Genomic DNA, 18,497 nt, shown 5'->3' with positions numbered 1-18,497 from the left:
TGGTCACACCCAGAAGTGGATAGAAACAGTAGAACCAAGGGTGGCCCCTCCCTCCCACCTTGCTGGGAGTTTCCTCTGATCAACTGTTCTACCAAGATTGCATCCTGCCAATGACCTCACCAATTTTTCTTGTCTCTGTGTAAATTGCTATCTTTTCAGGAGGTGCGTGACAGCCTCCTTTTGCTAGGGCTTCCATTTGTACAGAAGCTGTTATTACAGAATAAGTTTAATGGGTCGTGAATTTTGTGCAGAAAGGGAGGGTCTCTCAATGACTTTGCATGTACCAGCCATGGACGTATTGGCTCCACAAGGAGTGCATTAGGCTAAATATTTTTAGCCCATTGACTGTGGGGGTAATAACCCTAAATGCTTCATTAAATTTTCATGGGTGAGTGACAGAAGCTAAGGGGGGGGGGCGCTGACAAACAACAAAACCCAAATCTGCCACATTAGCTTTATTATTACTCCGCTGGAGGACAGGAGTGTGGCCCCTAAAAACCAACTTTGTGAGGAACTGTTGCCTGCCTGCTCCTTCCCTTTTCCCTCCCTGCTTCAGTGGGGGCAGCACTTGACTTTTTTCTCTCCCACGCCTGGCATTCTGGTATCTGGAAATAGGTTACACCACATCAGGCATTGACTGGAGTTGAACCCAGTGTCAGGGTAGAAGAATTTCCAGACCGCCACAGTATGTTCTGCGGTTTGGCAGATCTTTGTCAACTAAGCAGGGAACAACGGACTGTGTACTGGCTGGGGCCTTCTCCCGCGCCAGTCCCAGTCCCGTATTCGAGTCTGCAGCTTGTCTTTTCCGAGTACTCTAAGAGGGGGGAGGGCGGATGGGAACTCGGAGTTGGAGCTAAACTGCGGCCCACATGCTCTCAGGGGCGTTGAGTTCCTTCCTGGGACTGAAGACGACATGACCGTGACCGATGCCAGCCCACCCCCCCTCCCCCACCAACCAGCTTCGCGTGGGAAGCCTCAGCGGAGACGGAGGGCTGCCGAACTAGGGGTAGCCGCTGGGAACTAGCGCCCCCTCCCGCGAAGGGGCAAAGGGGCAACAGGCCTTCGCGGCCCCAGCCTCTCGCTTCCCCTCCCCCGCTGGCACTGTTTATATTTGGGAGTGCCTAAGTTTGGAGGCTTGGATAAAAGAATAGACATTTAGAGGGGAATGAGGGAGGTCGGGCGGGCGCTGCTGCTGGTGGCGATGGTGGCGAAAAACGCTGGCGACTTTGTGAAAGCCGACTGTGGGAGCTCTGACCCCCCTCTCTCCCGCATCCGCTCCCGGCCGGCGCGGCCGGGGCGGGAGCCCCAAGCCCTCGGCTCGGCTCGCCTCCGTCCGCGCGGGGATGCGGGGTGAGCGCAGGGGCTCCGGAGGCGCGACCGCGAACCGCGGCGCCCCCGCTCGCTCGCTCTCTCTGCCTCCTCCGCGTCGCCGCCGCGACTCGGCTAAGCTCTCCGAGCGCGCTCGGGCGGTGCAGAGAGCGCCCGGACGGGAGCGGGGACGGGCGCGGGAGCGGCGAGGCCCGGGCGAGGGGCGCGCCTCGGGCGGCCGGGAAGCCGGCAGGTGAGCGGCGCCGCGGGGCGCCGGGCGGGCGCGAGGGCGGGCGGGGCGCGGGCCGCGGGAGGAGGCGGGGCGGCGCGCGGGGCGGTCTCCTCCCCCTGAGCTGACGCGGGCCCGTGGCTCCCGGGGAGGATGGACCCAGCGCGGCGCTCTCCGGGGCTTCCCCGGGCTGGAGAGCGCGCCTGAGTGCCGCGGCCCGCTGGGCATGGGGAGCCGCTTCTTGGGCGGCTGCGGCAACGGAGGAGGATGCTCTCGGCCAGCCGAGGTGAGGCGAGGCGGGGGGCAAGCCCAGCCCCGAGTTCAAAGCGGGCAGATGCCGGGAGGGACAGGGCGCCCGGACGGCTCCGCTGGCGCCCCGGGCGCGGAGGAGGGCTCCTGGGACGCCCGTCGCGGGAGTTTGGCTGGGGGTGCGGAGGGGATGGAGACTGCAGTTTTCCGCTGGCTCCCTCCTCTTGCTGGGGGACAAGGGGCGACCTCTGCTCCTTCCTTCTGGCTCTCCCTCACCAACCCCAGCCTCCCTACTTGTGACCGCGCGCGGCCTTTCTCCAGACGGCCTCAGCCCAACACTTGTGTCTCTCGGAGACCCCCTGCTCCCTCCTCACTGCTGCGGTCCCGGCTCTTTCCACCCACGAGCCCTCCTTCGCCCACTCCAAAACCTGCCCGGTGCTTCCTATCCCTTCTCTCTGCGTCGCTAGCGGCGTCCCAGGGCCGGACCCTCTTCCCCTACTGCTCGGCTGAGCTGTGGCTCTGCCGCGACCTGTCGAACAAGTGGGTCTCTCCCTCTAACCCTTGCCCCGTTCGCAGACACCTTCAGAGCTGGGCCCTGCGTCTTCCCGATCCCAGCCCTTCCTGGGTCCTCCGTCGACTCCGTTCTCCGCCGCTGCGTCCCGCTCCCCAGGCTCCCCGCCACCCTGATAGCTCTTCTCCCCAGCCCGCCGCTCTTGGTTTCTGCTCAGGACTCCACGCTGTGCCTGGGAAGCAGAGCTCAGGGTTTGTTTGTTTTCCTACGGGGAAACTTTAAAATCGCCGTGGTTTGGCTCACAAAGAAGCCCTAACAGGAGGGCTCAGCCGCGGAGAGAACCTGGATCTGGAGTCCGAGATGGGGGGAGATTGTGTCGCGATTCGGAAAGGCGTCTTGGGATGAGCGTACAAAGTAAATTTCAAAACGGAGGTGGCTGCTGTAGCCTGGACTCTCCTTCCCCGGCTGGTTGCGTCCCGCGGAGTATTATTGTGACCCCTGGTGGGAGGGCGCGTCTTTTCTCCGCACTTTTTAAAGCGCCTTTTTATCCCCCCTTGATGGTGGTGCTGGTGACCAGGGCGGGGGGTGGGGGAAGAGTGGGTGGGCACGAGGGAAAGCTGCCTGCAGAGGCTGATGCCACTTGGCTCCTGCCTTGGTCTCTCCCGAACCCGCCAGATTGTGTATGTTTCACTCTAAATTACCCGCCTCCCCCCAACTGCATCGCACAAGTCCTCATTGTTGGGGGTCGGCCTGGGCACTTCCGCCTGGGCAGGGAGAGTCTGAAGGAATGGGGTGGGGGTTGGGAGGCCGGGGGCGCTCGGCGACCGTGCTCCGGCTGTCGCCGGAGGCTCGGCGGCGTTCGGAGCGGAGAGCGCCCCGGCGCGGGCATCTGTGCGCTCCCGCGAGTGTCTGCGAGCTTGGCTGCGTGCTGGCGTGGGTCGGTGCCTGCCTGTGCATTTGGAGGCCTGCGCACGCCTGGGCTTAGATCCTTCGAAAAATCGGCAAGTGGAAAGCTTGCGGAATCGAGTGCGTCTTTTGCTGCCCGGGAGCTGGGCGGGCGGTCCGGCTAGCAAGTCCTCCGAGGTGGGTGCTAATATGAAGCTCCAGCGAGTCACCGGGACCCGAGCGAGGATCAGCTCTCGCGTCTCCCCCCCCCCCCCTTCCTGCTGGCCCGTTGTACGCACTTTCGCAGTGTTGATAGTTTCGAATAAAGGCCTTGTGGGGGTTCCTCTGACACTTCACAACAGTTAACATGTTTTCAAGTAATCATATAAATTAAAGGTGGCTTGCGTTCAGAACCCCCTAATTATCCGGTTCACGCTTGTACATTTATGTGCCAATTATAGGTCTTCAGGAAATCCATAAAATTGTAAACCATCCCCACCCCCTGAATTAGCACCCATTGTTTTTATTATCTCAATGATGAGTGATTCTGGATGGAACCCTGAATTGCACGGGCAAGGAGATAGATGTTCAGGGGCCAGAGATGGAGAGCTGGGCTGGAGTAGGAACGAACACTCCACAACACCCCCCTCCCCCATCTCTTTCACTTCCTATCCTGACAAGGCTTGGTGACAATTCTGGAATTTGAAAGGGATCAAAGATTTTCTTGATTTCCTATTGAGAAGGGCAACCTAATCAAAGCCGTATAAAAGTCAACTTCTAAGCAATCAGAAATTGTCTGCTGATGTCCTTGATTGAAACCCCAGCATTCAAATGGAGTATTGAAGAACGCACAGACATGGCTTTTGAAGCGCTATTGTTCTTTTCCATACACAGAGGCCCTCGTAAAGGTTTCGGAAGTTCAAAATGCAGTGACTTGAAAGACTGACATTGTAACTATTTGGCGACGCTAAGGGCATCAGCAGGGATGAGAGCAGAGGCCGAGGTGGGAAGTGCAAACGTGTGTTACTGTCTTCTTGGGAGCAGTGCAGCTCTCCAGTGGGAATTCGGTTCTAAGCATCAAGTTGGCAATTAAAATCTCTTCCTAAAGCAGATTTAGAAGATGATTTTTAGTAGTTTTTTTTTTTTTCTTGGTGGTTTGCTTAAGGTCTGAATAGGCATATCTGAAACATTTAATCATGTTCATTGTATTCAACAATAAAATCTGAATAAAAATTACTTATTGTTGATGAAGCTCCTCTCACAAGCTGTTCCACAGTATGTTTCAGTTGTAAGATACACCATTGTGGGAGGCTGCGGGGAAGAGATGCTATCGCTTATTGTTCTGGTTCTCCCCAGGCCCCAGAGGAATATGCTGCTTCACTCCCCTTTGCCTTCCAAAGTAATTTCCCTTCAGTGGGTGGGTGTCTGGCTTTGGTACCTGATAGTACCCTTCTTAAAAATTGCATTTGGTGGATTTCCGGTGCCTGGGGCCACCCTGCAGGCAGATGAAGCATCTAATGGAAGCAGCATTTCATTTTGATAATTCACTCAAGTCAAACATTTTATTTTTGTAGGAATTTAATCCCTCTCTCAAACTAATAAAGCTAACAAAGCAAGAAAATCACAGTTTATGTCTTTTGGATGGCACTTTAAAAAATTGCCTACATGGAAGGCTGTTGTCAGGAACTTCCGATCGTTGTTGAGGGCTTACTGTGGCAAAGAATGTGCACTGGTTGAGTTAAGGAATTGAGGATAGGTCATATGACCTCTCAGAGCCTCAGTTTTGTCATTTGCAAAACGAGGACAATACTGCAGATTACCTATGTGATCTTTGAGCAATTTTTTAGAGAAAACTGCCCCAATTGGGCGCTTTGGCATGTAACAGGATTTCAGGAGGACGGTAACTAGCATGCAGTCCTGCTAAGAAGATAGGATAATCTTTGGAATTAGAAGGCCAAGGTCCAGTCCACGCACTTTCTGACTTTGTGATGTTGGGCAAGTCACCTGTCTTATTAATAAAAATAATAAGAATAATTGCTCTTTTGGAGCACTTACTAAGACTCAGGTACCCTTTGAAGTACTTTGCATGCATTCCTTTATTTAATCTTTAAATAACCCTAGGCAGTGAATAGCTGTATTCTCATTCCCATTTGATTGATAAGGAAATGGGGGGGGGCACACAGAGAGTTGGTAACTGGTCCAAGGTCACACAACAAATAAGGTACAGAACTAGAGATTTAAATCCAAGAGTTCTGGGGATGCCTGGGTGGCTCAGTTGGTTAAGCCTCTGACTCTTGACTTCTGCTCAGATCATGATCTCCTGGTTCCTGGCTTCAGCTGCCATGTTGGGCCACACGCCAACAGCATTGGGATTCTCTCTCTCCCTCTCTGTCTGCTGCTCCCCAGCTTGCACTCTCTTTCTCCCTCTAAATAAGTAAATAAACTTAAAAAAAAAAAAAAAAAAGTAAATCCAAGCATCCTGGTCCCAGGGTCTGCCCTGACCACTGTGTTATGCTGTCTCTGAGTGGAGAGGCAGTCCCAGCTGTCTTTCACAGTGGTTGTAAAACTTAAGAGGGAATAATGGAATAGACTTTCTGTAGAAGCAAGCTGCGTGTTTTTCTGAGTGTCAGATGTTGAGAACATAAAGTGAGTGTTGCTCTGTTGTCAACAGGGCATTGGGCTGATGGTCGATGTTTTGAACACTTGCGACTTGATGAGAGTTTTGGTCAGTATGTTGACATCCGTTTGCGCTGTTAAAATATTCAGTAAGCAGGTACGCAGAGATAGCATTACTGCTGTTGTCTGTTACCAGCTGTGATAAGCAGAGATTTATAACATTAAAAGGTGGTATAACAGGTGGGTGGAAGTCTGGACTTGGGTGCTAAGACTACCGGGGTTCAGTCCCCAGTTCCTCCAGCCCTGCCAGCTGGTGGCCTTGACTGACTTCTCTAACCTCTCTATACTTCAGTTTTCTTTACAAAATAACAGACCTGCTACCTAAGATTGTTGTGAAGATTATGGAAATTGACACCCAAGTGCTTGGAACAGTAGTTAGCATGTAATGTTACTTAGCTGTTAACGTTATCCTTCAAAAGAGATCCAAATTCTCCCCTTTGATAATGAAAAGTTCTCTGTTACCAGTGTCCTGAGGCTTAAGTATTCTAACAGTGTCCATTGTTTGTTGTTTTTTTCCTTTTCCTAACCAGGAGATGGGGAGGAAGAGATACAGTTTAGGATTCCAGGCAAAAGTTGTTTTGTTTAGCTTATTAGAAATTGAAGGGAATTGTGAAGTACACATAACATGCTAAAACCTCCATGGCACTGTACTTTTCAGCAATTGTTTTGAGGAAAATAAAGTGACTATTTGCTTGATTGGATTCTGGTAGTGGAATAGTGAAGTCTCCCTGTTTACAGATTGGAAAATGAATCAGGTTGGAGGAAACACACAACTTTACAGCTGAGAGACACCATTGGAACCCAGAATTCTTAGACTCCTTGTCCAGTGCTCTTTTTTCTAGACCAGAATGTCTTCTATACCAGGATAGAGAAGTGACCTGAAATATAAAAATTGAGTGGAGGGGAGATATTGCAAGACTAAGAGCAGGAGCCAGTCAGATGTTCTGTTCTAAAAAAAAAAAAAAAAAAAAAGTGAAAAAGTGTCCGTAGGAAAAGAAAAGAAAACCCCTTTTCTGTAAGTACATTCATGTTCATGGAAACTAGCACTGAACTCAATCTATGAAATGCATATTAGCAGGATATGAGTCCATGATGAAACACATACACACACACAAGTCGATTAATGACTTCAACACTTTGCTTAGGTTGGAGAGCAAATGATTGGGTTTCTTTTTCTGTGAGATGCTCTTTGTATTTTTCTTCCATTTAGTTTTCAGATATGGAAAGGTTTTGGTTCAGGAATCATAAAACTCCTCTGGCTTCTATTTCATGAAATATGCAGCATATTCTATTGGAGAGAAATTGCTGGCTTGCTTTTATTATTATTATTTTTTTTATTTGAACCTGATGTATAACCAATCTGCAATGCCAGTGGGGGATGCTCATAAAGAGAAAGGAAAACAGAAATACAATTCTGCTGAATAGAACAACTCATAGCTAAAATGATACAGATTTTGTGATGGCCAAGATGGGCTGTTTAGCTTAGGGGATAAAAATGAGAGGAGTGCCCTCACAGATAGATGTGACAGTTCAGGGTGACTTCAAGTCAGTGTCGACCACCTACAGTGCATCTGCAAAATGACCAACCCCGTGTATAAGCTCTGAGCTTCATAGCAATTTGACTCTCTCTGTTGGTTAGTCTCTGTTTCTTCTTCTTCTTTTTTTTAATGTTTATTTTTTTGAGGGGAGAGAGAGCAGGGCAGGGATGGAGAGAGAGTGAGACACAGAATCCAAAGCAGGCTCCAGGCTCTGAATTGTCAGCAGAGGGCCTCATGCGGGGCTCGAACCCACAAACCATGAGATCATGACCTGAGCCAAAGTCGAACGCTCAACCAGCTGAGCCACCTAGGCACCCCAGTCTCTCTGTTTCTTGACTAGACCCTGGTAATCTGCTGGTTCACCATCCATCAGTTAAGCCATCCTTTCCCCCTCTTTTGTCTCAGTTTGTCTCTTTTTCAGTCTTTGTATCCAATATATCTACTCTTGTTAGTGTCACATTTGCTAGTAAAGACTGAAAAGTTAACAAATAAGCCTGGAGAGTATCTGGGAAATTGACTCAGGTCACCCACATAGGCACCACTTCTGTGTCCATTTAACACATATTGCCTGAGCGCCTACTTTGTGTCTGGCCCTGACTCTGTGCTCAGCGTTGTGAACAGTATCGAGATGCAGGGGTACAGCCTCTGTCATCTAGGCATCCTGCCTCATGCATAAATAATTGACGCAGGGTGAGATATGGTACAGAAAATATCTGCGTGGCACTGAAAGCGTCCAGAAAAGTAATTTATTATATCTGAAGAAAGGAAAGAGTGGGGAAGGCTTCAAAGAAGAGATTGCATTTCATCTGGAAGCTGAAGTTTGACCAGGAGTTTTTCAGGGCTTGAAGGCATCCAAACTGGGAGAACTGTGTGGGCAAAGACAGGTGGGCATGAAGGTTCATCATTGGCTTGGAGATAGGCATAGTTCGCTGTGGCTGTAATGTACAATATGTGGCTGAAATGGATTACTTTATAGAGCATTTTCAAGATCGTGTTCCAGGGAACATTAGTGTTCCCCAAGATGGTTATGAGTATTTCAAAAGAAAGAACATTCAGAGAGAAAAATGTCCCATGCCCCAAGATGTTTGAAAATCACTGAATTATATATCTTACTCTTCTTAAGACATGGTATTTACTGACATAGTAAAGCATCAGAGGTTTCCTCCAGTTAAAAAAAAAAAAGTCATTTAACTTATTAAGGTCTCAGTTTGCTTGCCATAGTACCTCTGATTTCAAGGAGCCCTTTTCAGTCTTATGAGATAGACCAGGGAACATGTTTGTAGGTAATCACTTAATGGGTTTTAAGAAGAGGGGTTAATTTTATCATGAGAGCAATATGTATGATTTGAAATGTAGTATAGTATATATATATAAGACCTAAGACGAAGTGGAAGTAACAGGATAGCGAAAGCACTTGTACTCACCACTCAGCTTAAGAAATAAACCCACGCAAATGAGGTTGAAGCCTCCTAGTAACCTTTTCCTGGTCATATCTCTTTCCTTCAGCCAGAGGTAATTGCCCTAAATTTGGTGTTTATCATTTCATATAATTATTTTGAATGTTCTTTTGGGAAGAAAAGGAATTCCATTGAATTCTTACCTGATTTCTAGCTGGTCACTATAGAGATAATAAGAAAGAGCTGATTTGTCTAGGAATTTTCCGTGAATAAAGGACATTTACAAGCTTCTCAAAGAAGGAAGTGTGGCTTCTCCTTTTAACAACAGTGTCTGGAATATAGTAGATGTTCAATTAATTTCTGCTGAATTGAATTGTGTGCATTCTCGTAGTACATTAAGTTCATGTGCATACAAAGATTGGGGTGAAGTAATGGTTTTGTATTGACAGTATTGAATTTCCTTTGTTCACTGATCTTGACAATATAGTTTTTTGTCTTGTAAACTGGATCTGTAATTGAATAGTAACTGTCATCAACTGAAAGTCATTTCTTGATTATTTTTATTTTAGAGAGAGAGAGTGAGTGAGTGAATGAGTGAGCCAGCAGGGGAGATGGACAGAGGGGGAGAGAGAAAGAGAGAATTTTAAGCAGGTTCCATGCTCAGCATGAAGCCTGAAGTGGGGCTAGATTCCACGACCCTGGATCATGACCTGAGAGGAAATCAAGAGTTGGGTGCTCAACCAACCGAGCTACCCAGGTGCCCCGACTAAAAGTCATTTTTGTGTTTTCTTGACATCGTTTGGAATCAATAATAACTACTTACCCAAATCTGCCCTATTGATTTGGTAAAGCTGTCCACTTCATTAGAAGAAAAATAACTACAAGTGTTTTCAATCAAAAAGGATATTTGTAAATTACAATGTAATTAATTACTCGGTACCCAGACACTACATACTTTGAAGGTTTATCCTTAGGGCCCCAAGAAATAATTTACTGTCAATAACAGCGTGTGACAATTAGGCACAGTCATGCCAATGCAAGCATCTCTCTTGGTGTATGTGAGGGACATCTTCTTGGAAAAGCTCCATCTGAAACACATGTCATATTTGGGAGACATTTTCCTTCTTATGTTATCCTAGCCTGTATTCATGTATACATGTCAACATGTACAGTAAACGCTACTACATTGCTGAGGGGTGCATGGTAGAAAGAATGGAAAGACAAAGTGGAAAACTTGTAGGCTCACTGGGGGAGATCATGGTTATGTGGGAGATAGTAGGTTAGCTTTTCCCATGAGGTTTATGTTGATCATGGCTGAGAGTCCACCCCTTTGATTTTCTCTTTGATTTTGCCCGTACAGGTTTCAACGAGCAGTTTGGGGAGTAACAGTAAAGTCCAGGAGATAGCACAGTGAGAGTCAGCCTTGGGTATGACTGATCATCGGCAATGCATACAGTGTACACAGGGTGAGGAAGAGATGCCATGCACTGCCATTCCCTCGTGAGTGCCTACGGGTGCCCATGCACTGTGATGATGGCACACGATCGTGCTTGTCTGAGATTGGAGGACTTACTCTGAGCAGTATCATATGCATGCTCACAGAAGTTCTCAGTATAAAACACAACCATTCAAACATTAAAATTAAACCAGAAGTTCCGGTAATCCAATTGTGGATGAAGTCAAAGATGGGCCAGCCATATGCTGAATCTAAGCTATGGGTGTGTATTGTTAGAACGTAGTGAATGCAAAAAGGTTACTGTAATTTATTCCTTTGGGAAGATGAATAGATTTATAGACCACATAGAAGTTGGATTCTTGCCAACCTTCTGCTATCTTAGTAATTTTAATGTAGTTGAATTTATCAATCTTTTGTTTTATGGTTAGTACTTCTTATGTCATGTTTAAGAAACTCTTTTTTTTTACTCTGATGTCCTAAAGATACTGTCCTTTATTATCTCCTAAAACTTTTATTGTTTTGTCTTTCACATTTAAGTTCTATAATCCATGTGGAGTATGTGTGTGTGTGTGTGTGTGTGTGTGTGTGTGTGTGTGTGTGGTGAGGTAGGAATTTATTTTATTTCTAATTTTCCTCCATGTGGAAAAAAGTCATCTTGGCACTTAAGATCATTTTCTAGATGCGTTTGTGTGCGTGTGTGTGTGTGTGTGTGTATGTATATATATTTTTTAAGATTTTATTTTATTTATTTTTTATTTTTTATTTTTTTTAATTTTTTTTTTTTTTACATTTTATTTATTTTTGAGAAACAGAGTGAGACAAAGCATGAGTGGGGGAGGGGCAGAGAGAGAAGGAGACAGAATCTGAAGCAGGCTCCAGGCTCTGAGCAAGCAGTCAGCACAGAGCCTGATGCGGGGCTTGAACCCACAAACTGTGAGATCATGACCTGAGCCGAAGTCGGAGGCTCAACCGACTGAGCCACCCAGGCGCCCCAAGATTTTATTTTTAAATAATCTCTACACCCAGTGTGGGGCTCAAACTTACAACCCCCCTGATACCAAGAGTTGCATGCTCTACCAACTAAGCCAGTCAGGCGCCCTCAGGCATATATTTTGTCTACTCTTTTGCCTACATTACATTTCTTTTATTATTTTATAGCTTATTATTAAAGCTTTATAATAATCCTTGACATTTGGCAGGACAAATCCTTACAATGTCCTTCTTCACTAGTGTCTTGGCTTTTTTTTTTTTTTTTTTTTTGGCTTTTTGTCTTCCATATACATTTTATACTTAGTTTTTAAAGTTACACAAAATACTCTTGAGATTTCATTGGAGTTACAATGAATTTATAGATTAATTCAGGGAGATGATATCATTATGGTATTGAGCCCTTCTACCCATACATATGCTACCCCTCTCCATTTATTTAGTTATTAATGTCTTTCAGTACAGATTGTAATTTTCTTCATAAAGGTATCTAACCTCTTGTTAGATTTATTTTTGGGTGCTTTATATTTTTGTAGTTGCCATTGTAAATGCTGTCTCTAAAAATTACATTTTCTAATTATATGTTTTCATCATAGTCCACCTGTATTTCTTGCTCTGGATGGTGGGGCATTAGGATGGGAGGAGAAAAACTGGTGCTCATAGAGTGCTCACAAAGTACTAGGTGAGTTATGTGCTTTCATTTGATACCCAGAACAGCTTCAAGGAAAGGGCTGTGGGAAGCTTAGCACCGCCCTTGACAGGGTCACCACCCTCCTTCACAGACTGACTGGCAAGGGGATGTCCTTTGTCCCAGTGGCCCAGTGGAGATGTAAAAGTGAGGAATGGGGCTTCCTAGGACTCGATCAAGCCAAGTAGCAACCAGTCCCCTTGTTCAAATAGCAGAGATCTTTGAAAGATGTCTGTTTTCCCCCTGGAGTGTGAGGGGATGGTGAAGTCCTTTCCGGGGTAGACACTCTGTCTAGCATGACTAACATGATCTAGGGGCTGGGGGCCAGAGTCTGGCTCCTGATACACTAGTCTGGCATTTCAGACCGGCTGTCGTCTTCTAGTTGCCTGAGTGCCAAATTATGGCCGATAGCTACAGTCTGGTTCTACTTTCTAGGTGCATCTCAGGTCAGTGAATGTTACTGCAACCTTCAGATGAGCAGCCACAGCTACAGGGAAATGAGAAGATGTGTCCAGTCATCAAGGTGAGCTGGGATAGAGATCCAGATCTTCTGGTACCCATGTCGGTATTCTTTCTTCCTCACCATCTTGACTTAAGATTCTCAGATATATTATGATGATAATACAGTGAAATACTCAAGCATTTTTTATTTGAGCAATCACTATTCTGCATAGAAATTATAACTTATATCTTCAAAAATGGGGACAACAGGAGAGATGTCTACCAATGGCCCTGATGCTTACCTGCTGATTGCTATCTTTTTCTGTCTGCCTCTCTTCATTGTTGTTTGTATGTCTCTTTTTCTGGAATTCCTTAGGTTATTAATTCTTTGATCAGCCCACTCCCACTCATTTTTTTCCCATTCAAATATTATGTATGTTTTAGGACCTAGTGGAGATACCCATTTCTCTGCAGAAGTTACCTCTATGACATTGATGTGGATAAAATTTCAAATTCTTCTTCTTCCCTTGCTGAGTGTGGTACCTCTTTCTTCTTTCTCTCACATCCTGTCATCATGTTGCATTGTATTTTCTGGAGTGAAGCTAATATGTGCTGTGGTAATTATAGGTTGATATAAAAGAGGATGTGTCATAAAAGCAAAATTAAGGGAAGGAGAAGCTGACCACTTGGTTACCCTGATAACACTATATTTCCTCTTTGATATCCATGGGTCCATTATGAGTGAGTTCAGATACCATTCTGTATATATTTGACTGCTCCAAACGTATCAGTGGTAAAGGAAGTCTTAATTCCAGTAGTCATAAATCAACATGGCTAGGAGGAAGGGGGTTGGGAGAATGGACTGACATTGCCCTCTTCTAAAAAATACAGATCTTACAACATAGGCTCAACTACGTTTGATGCTTCCCTCTGCCTGCTTCCCCAGGCATGTGTATCTTTCTCAGGCATCTTGAGCCCCAGACTCTACTAAACACCATCCTTCATTACATCTTCAATTGTTCTGCTCCTTGTCTGTTTCTCTGGGTTCCTCTGAAGGTTGAGAATTTCTCAAGGACACTGTAGACGTGTCTTTCATGCCTCATATGCTTGGCTTTTCAAGAAAGTTCACCTTAAATTTTTACTACTTCTAGTTTTTAATGTCTACCATAGTTCCTTTGCAGTAGAGGGAAGAGTGTCCTGTCCCATTAGTGAACTATTTTGAATCTTTGAGAACAAAATAAGGGCCTTCTGCTGTCATTACAAATGTTTCTGTTGTCTCCTTTTACTCGCAAACTGTGCCTTTCCTGTACTGCCCTCTCTCTCTCCCTTCTTTCCTTTCCTTTTTTTTTTCTGTCCTTCTGGTTTCATCAGATCAAGGGAGTTGCATGAAATCAACAACAACAAAAGGTCTCTCAACTTCAAAGTTTGCAGTGGGATTTTGCACAGTTGCTAGAATGTGCTTTACTCCCTCTCTCACACATTGTTTCAGTTGAGGAGGAAATATTTGGGGAGCAGTCATAAGGTGGACTTTGTAGTTCCTTATCAGATCCCATGGTAATAACATAGGTTACCGTGGGTGATTGTTCGCTTCATGGGTTATCTGCAGCTGATTTAAAATTACAGCTTAACTGCTGGTGGGAATGCAAACTGGTGCAGAGATTCCAGAAAATAGTATGGAGGTTCATCAAAAAATTAAAAATAGAACTATCCTATTACAACCCAGCAATTGGACTACTAGGTTATTTATCCAAAGGATATAGGTATGCTGTTTCAAAGGGGCACGTGCACCCCAATGTTTATAGCAACGCTATCGATAATAGCCAAACTATGGAAAGAGCCCAAATGTCCATAGACTGGTGAATGGATAAAGAAGATGTGGTATATATATTGCTGAGTATTACTCAGCAATCAAAATGAATGAAATCTTGTCATTTGCAACAATGTGGATGAAACTAGAGTATATTATGCTAAGTGAAATTAGAGAAAGACAAATATCATATGACTTCACTCATGTGGAATTTAAGATACAGAACAGATGAACATAAGGGAAGCAAAAGTAATATAAAAACAGGGAGGGGGACAAAACATAAGAGACTCAAATACAGAGAACAAACTGACAGTTGCTGGAGAGGTTGTGGGAGGGGGCATGGACTAAAAGGGCAAGAGGCATTAAGGAAGACACTTGCTGGGATGAGCACTGGGTGTTATATGTAGGGGATGAATCATTGCATTCTCCTCCTGAAATCATTATTGCACTATATGCTACCTAACTTGGATGTACATTTAAAAAAGAAAGAAACAAAACAAATGAGCAAAGGGAAAAAAGAGAGAGAGGCAAACCAAGAAACAGACTGTTAACTATAGAGGACAAACTGATGGTTACCAGAGGGGAGGTGGATGGGGGGAGGGGGGTAGGTTGAACAGGTGATGGAGATTAAGAATTGCATTTTGTTATGATGAGAATCAGGTGTTGTATAGAACAGTTGGATCACTATATTGTGCACCTGAAACTAATATTATACTGTATGTTAACTGGAATTAAAAAAAAACACAAAAGATAAATAAAATCTAATACATATTTTTGCCAAACAAAAACCAAGTAAAATTATAGCATAAAGATTGAAACTCTGCCAACCAGTGTGTGTCAGGGGTGAAGAGCGTCTCTGTGGACTGTCCCTGGACACACCCAAAACTGCAGCAGCCACATCTCCAGGATAAGCAGAACTTATTAATGGTGACAGTATGCACTGTGTCAGTGATCACTTCGTCAGGAGGCACATGCCAGGTACCTTAGCAGAAAGAATTTAATACAGGAAACTAAATAGGAAAAATTTCATATAGTGAAAAATGTGTTGGCAGAGCTGAAACTGTGACAAAGAAGCAAACCACAAAGACTAGAAGCTGCTTCTAGATCTGCAGGCACAAAGGGAAGGTGCATTGTTGCTGGAGCCCAGGATCCGTGGCTGCTGGAAACAGCAGAGGCTGCATGGTGGGAATAGGTCCCACACAGGAATGGGCTGGAACCATAGAGGAGACTGGGCCACTTCCAGGTATGCCACCTTGAAGCAGAAAGTGAGTGAGAGAGGGAGACAGATACCCTAGTTTCTCCTCCAACTTCCTCTCTCCTGCCAGGCTTTCCCATTAAGTGAACCTCACTGAAAGTCAGTTGTCAAGGGAGCCTGGGAAATGTGCTTGGGACAGGCTTCCTGCCACACCCAGCAGAGCAGGGGAAGGGGCCAGGAGTGGATCAGAGAAAAGCAGGCAAAGGACTAGTTCATATGCCAGAAAAATTAGTCTCTTACAAAAGTATTTACTGATATTGCAGAGCTCAAGAACAGCGAAGTGAAACCCTCGTTCTTCCCCTAGCTTCCCTACCCCGCCGTCCCATCCCACCTTCCTTGCAGAATGTTGAGAGTAGCCACTGGCATTCAATCTCTGTCTTGCCAGGTGGAGCCTTGTCAGTGATGAGTGCCTGCCCTGGTGAGTAGAACAGTAACAGTAGGGCCATATAGTCCCTTTTCTGCAATTCCCAAATCTAGAATGCTCTGAAAAGTCAGAATATTTTTATCATTCATTTAGTGGCAAAACCTGATCTGATCTGACATGAGCTACTTATAATCTTTATTGGTCCCTCTGAGTATGAATAGTCATACATATGGCTTGAGAAGTATTAATGAATTTGTGGGGGTGGGGAGCCCTAGCCAGAGACAATACAAAGAAGTGTAAGTGTATGACATAGTATATGCTGCCTTTCTAAAATGCAAAATAAGATCTGCATTCTGAACAGACCAGACCCAGGAGATTTGGATGAGGGACCCAGGAGATTTGGATGAGGTCTGTATAGGGAGAAGGAGTGGAAATGTGGCCCAATAAGGCACAGTTCTAGGGTAGTGAACATCACAGCTCTTCTGGAATCAATGCCGGAGCTGGATTCCTTTGTAGCCTGGCAGAACAGAACGCTCGTTCTACAGATGTGGAGACTTTGTTTAGGTTGGAGAGCTGGCACCCATCTTGCAGGTTCGCCAAGGGGTTCATAGTGGAGCTGGTGCCACTGCTTTTCCCTTTACAGTGAATGTCGCTTCCTGTCTGAATCTTTGGTTACTTCAAGCACTTAAGTACTCAACATTTAGGTGGAATGAAGGAAGAAGTCCACGGGTGAACCTGCACTCCAGCTGCGGTGATCTTACATTTTTGTAGCATTTCATGTAAACACACACACAAACTATTCAGGTTTCTTCTCTTCTCTTTTGATCTTATCAGGTAGATAGGATGAGTGTTACAATCCCCATTTTACAGATGGTCAAACCAAGGTTTGGCTAATAACTAGGTCTGTGGCCATAGACAAGTCCCTTAACTCTCAGAGCCTCAGTTGAAAATTGAATTCTTAGAAGCCTGTTTTGTCCATTAAGGAACATGTGGCCGCACAATTAGAGCAGTGCCCGGTGCCTGCGCATGTACATGCCACAAATGGTGGCTCCTCTCTCCCTCACCCCTCTACCTTCAGACAAGTGAGATAGATTCCAGGAGGTCACACAGCTTTAGCCTTTGAAAGATCTGCCTCAATGTAATGAAGAGAACAGCGGAATGATGACAGACCTCCTCTCTCTCTGCCTCTGCTTTTTTTTTTTTTTTTTTTTTCCAGCTTTAAGAGGAGGGGCTTGAATAAGGCCAACTGTGCTAATTTTCTCTTTCTCCCCTTAGAAATTGGGTCACATCTGTCTGTGACCTTGATGGCCGCTCTTGTCCTCACAGAGCAGGATACATACAGGTGGTTATTTTTTTACTCCACATCTGACTGGAGAGGAAACGACCAGGATCACAAATACAATTTGCTGCAGAAAGCAACTTTATTTCTTGTCAGCACACATGGGACTTTGTTTATCATAATTCACTTTACATGGGCATAATAAAATATTTTCTTTTTCTGAGTATTTTGCAAGATTAATAAGGCTGCATTCTTAGGGAAAGTTTATTAATCCATAACTTACAGAAAACTCCAGAGAAAGAAGATATGAGATATGTGCTGTGGGTAAAGACGTCAAGCATGTCACTACCAGAATTGAGTTATGCATACATTACCCAGCTAGCTCTCTTCTAGGTGCATTACAGGTTACTGATACGATGGCAGCTATGTCTTGGACGTGATCTAAACCAGCAGTTGTTTCATTTGGGTTTGAAATCGGGAGGGTGTGAAAGAGTAGGTGGCAGCACGTAGAATACTCACAGCCCTTGGGGTGCTGGTCTTTTCCACCCGCTTGGCTGCACTTCGGCTGTGTGAGACACAGAGGCATGCATTTGGACCTTGGCTCCCTTGCGAAAAGCTGTGTGCCGTGGGTCTTGGCTGTCCTATCAAATGGAGATGCTGCGCTGGCGGCAAGGGTGATAGCGACCACGAAGGGGATGGTGACGAGGAGGATGATGGTTACCTCTGTGTCCATTATGCGGAATGATGGTTTATGAGGAAGTACTTCGTGTTCCATCCCTTCATCCATTTTACTCAGTATTCATTGAGCCCCTGCAGGGTGCTGGCACAATGGCGGGCTCCGTGGATATAGCCATAAAACACGTAGGCTTTCTTCTCAAGATCCAGGATTAGTCTGTGAAGCACAAATACACAGATGGCAACGTGGTGGCTCAGTACAACAAAAAAAGTAATATTAGTTGAGGGATGAAGTCTGCCAGGGTAGGGAAGGGTCAGCATCTAAGCTAAGTAATTTGAAGTTGAGTTGGACTTTGCCAGTGGATCTTTCTCGTAGTAAATATGTTTCAGGTACTGTGTTGGGCGAATGTGACAGAAACTGTAGTTGTCCTTGTGGTGTGTACAGTCTACCAGGGAAGACACAAATCAACAGAGACAGGAAGGAGGCATGTTCTAGGTCAGGGGTAGATAAAGGTAGAGATGGGCACCTCTGTGTATGGGGAGCCATAAGTAAGTCGGTGTGAATGGATCACAAAGTGGCAGGGTGGCGGGAGCCAGGGCAGCTGAGGCTGTGAACGTCCCCAGGTGCTCCAGTTCATGGAGTCCCTGGTAGCCTTGAGATTGTGGTTGGGTGGGTGGTGGTAAAACAGCCTTTCCTTTGTGTAGCCTTCTCGGCTGTTCTCACCATTCTTCTGTTACCCAGGGTGAAGGAG

At 45.7% G+C, this 18,497-nt stretch overlaps 1 protein-coding gene across 8 annotated transcripts in view; it reads left to right on the top strand.

The window, feature by feature from the left end:
• Positions 1-1,695: 1,695 nt before the first annotated feature.
• Positions 1,696-18,497, top strand: part of DAB1 (DAB adaptor protein 1) — a 406,242-nt gene continuing 389,440 nt past the window's right edge. For 7 of the 8 annotated variants that reach the window (XM_042951826.1, XM_042951825.1, XM_042951821.1 and 4 more), the window contains exon 1: positions 1,696-1,823. The gene's annotated coding sequence lies outside the window, so the exon portion shown is untranslated. Of the gene's footprint in view, positions 1,824-12,381; positions 12,448-18,497 lie in introns of those variants that run through there. The other variant, XM_042951819.1, reaches the window with a different exon arrangement.

The sequence above is a fragment of the Panthera leo genome, chromosome C1 (genome assembly GCF_018350215.1).
Source record: "Panthera leo isolate Ple1 chromosome C1, P.leo_Ple1_pat1.1, whole genome shotgun sequence".
Classification (NCBI taxonomy): domain Eukaryota; kingdom Metazoa; phylum Chordata; class Mammalia; order Carnivora; family Felidae; genus Panthera; species Panthera leo.
This window is presented reverse-complemented; position numbering and strand designations above follow the sequence as displayed.